The sequence below is a fragment of the Zalophus californianus genome, chromosome 11, assembly GCF_009762305.2.
Source record: "Zalophus californianus isolate mZalCal1 chromosome 11, mZalCal1.pri.v2, whole genome shotgun sequence".
NCBI lineage: Eukaryota > Metazoa > Chordata > Mammalia > Carnivora > Otariidae > Zalophus > Zalophus californianus.
The window spans coordinates 61,590,967-61,598,407 of NC_045605.1; positions in this window are offsets into that span (position 1 = coordinate 61,590,967).

The following is a 7,441-nucleotide window of genomic DNA, read 5'->3' on the forward strand; positions in this document are numbered from 1 at the left end:
CACTGAAAAAGCAAAATAAACAAAACATTTCATGTAATCTATATTGGGGTGGAGATACATTTTCATAATTCACTTCTTATAAAATGTATAGCAAATATTATGAATGGAAAAGTATGACTGTTTTTCATATTGCTGATGCATGGTTACACTTTCCTTAAAAAAAAATTCTCAATCAGAGCCAAAAGACCATGATCATGTTCAAGATAATTTTTTAGTCATTTTTAATCCTTTTATTCTTCTATCTTAGACCGCTTATTTCTTCAAGGGGGCTTCATCCACTTAAAGCCATCTTACTATTCATTCCCATCTTATTTGGGAGCCTCTCTAAGTCATCTTATAGGCAACTCAAATCTGTTTTTTACTTATTGCTTACTGTTCATATATTTACCTTGCCACCCATTTAACTGTTGAATTGACATAGTTTGCAAGAATTCTGGTGGTAAAATAGAAAGAGATAGAAATTGGTAGAAATAAGGCTTAGGCAAAATATGAACAAGAAAATATAATCTAATTATAAAATTCACAAACAGAAATTTATACCATATGATTTCACTCATCTATGGAATTTAAGAAAAGAAATAGATGAACCTAGGGGAAAAAAGAGAGAGAGGCAAACCATAAAACAGACTCAACTATAGAGCACAAAGCGAGGGTTGCTGGAAGGGAGGTGGGCAGGGGGATGGGTTAAATGGGTGATGGGTATTAAGCAGGGTAATTGTTGTGATGAGCACTGTGTTATATGTAAGTGATGAATTACTAAATTCTACTCCTGAAACTAATATTACACTATATGCTAAATGGCATTTTATTTTTTATTTTTTTTAAGATTTTATTTATTTATTTGAGAGAGAGAGAGCACAAAAGCACAATCGGGGGTAGGGGAGGGGAGGAAGGGCAGAGGGAGAAGGAGAAGCAGACTCTCCACTGAGCAGGGAGCCCATGTGGGGCTTGTTCCCAGGATCGTGGGATCATGACCTCAGCTGAAGGCAGATGCTTAACCGACTGAGCCACCCAGGTGCCGCACTAACTGGCTTTTAAATAAAAACTTGAAGCTACAAAAATAATTTATGCCATGCTGCTTAAAAACTGCTACAATTGGGATTTAAATTTTCCTTCAGCCATTTTGGCTACACAAAGAAAGAACTCTAAATTATGTTTCACCAAAACTTAATCAAAACAAGTTGTTCTGGATAGGCCCAAGATTCCTGATATTGAGATGGGAGAAGTGTTATCTTGCATGAGTTCTAATCAATATAAGCATTGTTATAATTTATGGCATTCCCAGTAGCATCTCTATAATAAAAATAATGGATGTTTCTTGTTGTTTCATATAGTGTACCTCATAGGACCAAGGAAATAACAAGAAAAGAAGTTTTGGTAAATACAATTTTATAAGGGTACAATGTTGACATCATTGTGATCCTGGTATAAAGTTCTCTATTATTCTTTCTCATTTAAATGTTAAATTGCAGATATATAAATGAATGCAAAGACTGAATTTCCTTCAGTCAATCCTTAATATCACAAATCTAGACTTCAAAATGTATTGAAAGTCATCAATATTAGTAGGAATTAGGGATGATCTGTTAGTGTAATCTGTTTTTAATTAGTTCATATTTTTTGTTAATCAACTAGTTAAATGACAGGTACAGGCTTGCCCTAGACCAAGTCAATAGATCTTTCATTTGCATTATCAAAGAACCTTCTTAATTTTCACAATACAGCAGTTCATATCATAACATATGTGCCAGTTGTACATCTATCTGGGCCTCTGGGCCAAATATCCCATGAAAAGATAGCATATCAATAGCATTTAGCATAAGGTCAGAGGTATAGTCTAAGTTATAAATGAATGCTTTTGACTGACCAAGTACATTTTCTTCACTTTAAATTTAACAGTCATTGACTTATAATTTATATCACAATCAGCATAATACTTAGCTTGTTGTGATGTGTTAGACCTGCAGCTTCTACAGAAGATGTTAGTAGTATGGAAGAACTTTGAGAGTTGCAGGACTATATCTAAGGGATCCACTGAGCCTCATGGAGCCACCTGGAGAAGTTTCAGGTCTATCTCCAGATCCTAACACTCATGGAGCTATAGAATTGTGTTCAACTTCAGCAAGAGAGATAGACTACAAGAGTAAGGCTTAGCATCATGTGCATCCAGACCATGAGTTACTATTAACAGTATAGTATGTTTTAGCTTGCTAGAAATCTCAGGGTAGGGAATACCAAAAGAAAAATGTTTGTTACACTGGAACCCTTGATACAGGATAAGAGAATAATTTAAAATGTTGCTTAGTAAAATCAATTTCTGAAGCTTAAAAATAATGTATGTCTGATATGATATAGCTCATCTTTCTAATCCAAGTGTAAAATAAAACACACCTCATTCTTGTCAGGGAAGTTTTTTTTTATTAATTAATATTAGTCATTTTGTTTGAGCTCGTGTTAAAGATTTGGGTTCATTCATTAGCAACAAGCTGGGGAAAAGCAGGTCTTCCTTTTATTGAGAGTTGATCCATATTTCTGGCAATGGTAAATTGAATTATAGGTCTTACTTGCCCAAGGTAGAGATGAAAACTCTCATCTCCATCGGCACAGAAACTGAGATATGTCTCTAAAATCACTTCTAAAAATTTGTATAAGTATCTTTACATGACTCTCTTTGCATCTAGATTTGAACTTTATATTTTTGACTAATGAAATAAGTTTTCACTATAAATTTCTGTCACCATTAGTGCATTACAATAGCTCATTGTTGCAACCAGCTAAAATTTTTGAGACACAAATATTAAATTAACTAAGAAATCAAACATTGATACCTTATAGCATCTTCACTCTTTTGGCTACTTTTCTGTAAATTTAAAATTATTTCAAAATGAAACATATTTTTTTAAAACATGGGCTTATGTTTTGCATGTTTTTTCTTCAATTTCATTTTTTTTAGCAATTTAACTGCATCTTATAAAAGTGATGGATCCAAAATGGAAATTTTAAAAGAAAAACTGGTCTTTCCCACAGAAAAATAAATAAATAAATAAAAGACACATTTTCTCCAGTCAACCTACAGAATGGGAGAAGATATTTGCAAATGTCTTAGATAAAGGGCTAGTATCCAAAATCTATAAAGAATTATTAAGCTCAACACCCAAAAAAAAAAAATCCAGTCAAGAAATGGGCAGAAGACACAAACAGACATTTTTCCAAAGAAGATATACAAATGGCCAACAAACACACAAAAAAATAACATTTTTTCAGCATCAGGGAAACACAAATCAAAACCACAATGAGATACCACCTCACACTGGTCAAAATTGCTAAAATTAGGTCTTGGGGGGCGGAGCAAGATGGCGGAGGAGTAGGAGACCTGGATTTCGTCTGGTCTCAGGAATTCAGCTGGATAGGGATCAAACCATTCTGAACACCTACAAACTCAACAGGAGATCAAAGATAAGAATAGTAACAACACTCTGAACAGACAAGTGACCACTTTCTGGAAGGTAGGATGTGCGGAGAAGTGAATCCAAGGCGATATTCGGGAGGATAGACGGCAGGGGAGGGGGCTTCCAGAGGCCGCTTCTGGCAAGTGATAGAGCCACGGAGCACAAAATCAGAACTTTTAGAAGTCGGCTTTGCTGAGGGACGTCGCTCGCTCCAGTGGCTAAGCGGGGGGTGGAACCCTCATGGGACAGTGTGGTCTCAGGACCCTCGGGGTCACAGAAAGACCGGGGGTGCCTGAGTGTGGCAGAGCTCCCAGGTATGGGAGTGGGGAAGCTGTCTGCAGAGACTGAGCCGAGGCGCGGGCTCTCAGCTCGGGGTTGCCATAAACTGTGATCCATGGCCCAGTCGGGCCACTGCTCCTCCAGCAGGGACCCAACAAGCAGCAGATCCGGGGAGACTCCACTTCCTCCCCCTGGGAGGAGCGGCTCGGGAGCGCACCGCAGGGATCTGCTGGGTTTGGAGACTCCACATGGGGTCGGGTGCCAGAGATAGAAATGCTCAATCACAGGCCAGGTGAGCACGGAGTGTGGCCGGAGACCGAGGAGACGGGAGTGATTGACTGCTTTTCTCTGGGGGCACACTGAGGAGCGGGGCCCCGAGTTCTCAGCCCCTCCGGGCGGAGATTGGGAGGCCACCATTTTCACCCTAGTCCTCCAAAGCTGTACCAAGAGCTTGCAGGGAACAAAATCTCCTGAGAGCAAACCAGAGCAGCTTGCTTAGCCCGGACTCACAAGGGCGGGGCAATTCTGCCTCCGGCAAAGACATTTGGGAACCAGGGCAACAGGCCCCTCCCCCAGAAGACCAGCACGAACAGCCAGCAAGCCAAGACCAAGTTTACCGATCAAGGAAAATGGGAGAACTCCAGCCCTAGGGGAATACTGCACATAGAATTCATGGCTTTTTTACCATAATTCATTAGTTTTTCAAAGTTAATTTTTTAACTGTTTTTTTAATTTTTTTTCCCTTTTTCAAACAACATCAATCCCTTTTTTAAAAAAAACATTTCTTATTTTTCATTTTTAGAGTCATATTTTTATCCCTTCATAGTAGTTATCCTTTTTTTGGCATATATATATAAGTTGTTCTCTCTTTAAAATTTTGAGATACAATTTCTTCTAACAGATCAAAATATACCCTAAATCACTAGTGTATGGCTTTGTTCTATTCTCCTGCCTGATCACATTCTCTCCCTTTTTTTTTCTTTTTTTTCTTTTTTCTTTTTAAATCTCCTTCTTTCTTTTTAAAAACAACTTCTTATCTTATCAATTCCTTTTATAATATCTTTTATAATTTTCATCTTTACAATCATCTTCCATCCCTTCATTGTATCAACCTTCATTTTGTACATATATGTCTTTCTTCCTTTAAAATTTTAGCAGGCACTTTCTTCTAACATACCAAAATATGCCCAAAACTAGTGTGTGGCACTGATCTATGCACTAGCCTGATCATATTTGATCATATTCTGTTTTTTTTGTTTTGTTTTGTTTTTGTTTGTTTTTATCTTTTTCTTTTTCCTTTTTTTTCTCTTCTTTCTTTCCCTTTCTGGTCCCCTGGTTTCAGGTCTTTTCTGATTTGTATAGAGTATATTTGCTGGAGACGTTGTTAACCTCTTAGTATTCTGTTCTCTCATTCATCTGTTCTCTGGACAAAATGACAAGATGAAAAAAATCACCTCAGCAAAAAGAACAAGAGGTAGTACCGTCTGCCAGGGACCTACTCAATACAGACATTAGTACGATGTCGGACCTAGAGTTCAGAATCATGACTTTAAAGATACTAGCTGGGCTTGAAAAAAGTGTGGAAGTTATTAGAGAAACCCTTTCTGGAGAAATAAAAGAACTAAAATCTAAACAAGTTGAAATCAAAAAGGCTATTGATGAGGTGCAATCAAAAATGGGGGCACCAACTGCTAGGATAAATGAGGCAGAAGAAAAAATCAGCGATATAGAAGACCAAATGATGGAAAATAAAGAGGCTGAGAAAAAGAGATAAACAAGTACTGGATCACGAGGGCAGAATTCGAGAGATAAGCGATACGATAAGAAGAAACAAGATTAGAATAATTGGGATCCCAGAAGAAGAAGAGAGAGAGAGAGGGGCAGAAGGTATATTGGAGCAAATAATAGCAGAGAACTTCCCTAATGTGGGGAAGGAAACAGGCATCAAAATCCAGGAGGCACAGAGAACCCCTCTCAAAATCAATAAAAATAGGTCAACACCCTGACATCTAATAGTAAAACTTACGATTCTCAGAGAAAAAGAGAAAATCCTGAAAGCAGCTCGGGAGAAGAGATATGTAATCTACAATGGTAGAAACATTAGATTGGCAACAGACCAATCCACAGAGACCTGGCAGGCCAGAAAGGACTGGCATGATATCTTCAGAGCACTAAACAAGAAAAATATGCAGCCAAGAATACTATATCCAGCTCCGCTGTCATTGAAAATAGAAGGAGAGATAAAAAGCTTCCAGGACAAACAAAACCTAAAGGAATTTGCAAACACAAAACCAGCCCTCCAAGAAATATTGAAAGGGGTCCTCTAAGCAAAAAGAGAGCCTAAAAGCAGCATAGATCAGAAAGGAACACAGACAATACACAGTCACAGTCACCTTACAGGCAAGACAATGGCACTAAATTCATACCTTTCGATAGTTACCCTGAATGTAAATGGGCTCAATGCCCCAATCAAAAGACACAGGCTATCAGATTGGGTTAAAAAACAAGACCCATCGATATGCTGTCTGCAAGAGACTCATTTTAGACCCAAAGACACCCCCAGATTGAAAGTGAGGGTGTGGAAAACCATTTACCATGCTAACGGACACCAAAAGAAAGCTGGGGTGGCAATCCTTATATCAGACAAATTAGATTTTAAAACAAAGACTGTAATAAGAGATGAAGAAGGACCCTATATCCTACTTAAAGGGTCTATCCAACAAGAAGATCTAACAATTGTAAATATCTATGCCCCAAACGTGGGAGCAGCCAATTATATAAGGCAATTAATAACGAAAGCAAAGAAACACATTGACAACAATACAATAATAGTGGGGGACTTTAACACCCCCCTGACTGAAATGGACAGATCATCTAAGCAAAAGATCAACAAGGAAATAAAGACTTTAAATGACACACTGGACCAAATGGACTTCACAGACAAATTCAGAACATTCCATCCCAAAGCAACGGAATACACATTCTTCTCTAGTGCTTATGGAACATTCTCCAGAATCGATCACATCCTAGGTCACAAATCAGGTCTCAACCGGTACCAAAAGATTGGGATCATTCCCTGCATATTTTCAGACCACAATGCTTTGAAACTAGAACTTAATCACAAGAGGAAAGTCGGAAAGAACTCAAATACATGGAGGCTAAAGAGCATCCTACTAAAGAATGAATGGGTCAACCAGGAAATTAAAGAAGAATTAAAAGAATTCATGGAAACCAATGAAAACGAAAACACAACTGTTCAAAATCTTTGGGATACAGCCAAGGCAGTCCTGAAAGGAAAGTATATAGCAATACAAGCCTTTCTCAAGAAACAAGAAAGGGCTCAAATACACAACCTAACCCTACCCCTAAAGGAGCTAGAGAAAGAACAGCAAATAAAGCCTAAACCCAGCAGGAGAAGAGAAATAATAAGGATCAGAGCAGAAATCAATGAAATAGAAACCAAAAGAACAGTAGAACAGATCAATGAAACTAGGAACTGGTTCTTTGAAAGAATTAACAAGATTGATGAACCCCTGGCCAGACTTATCAAAAAGAAAAGAGAAATGACCTAAATCAACAAAATCATGAATGAAAGAGGAGAGATCACAACCAACACCAAAGAAATAGAAACAATTATAAGAACATATTATGAGCAACTCTACACCAGCATATTAGATAACCTGAAAGAAATGGGTGCATTCCTAGAGATGTAT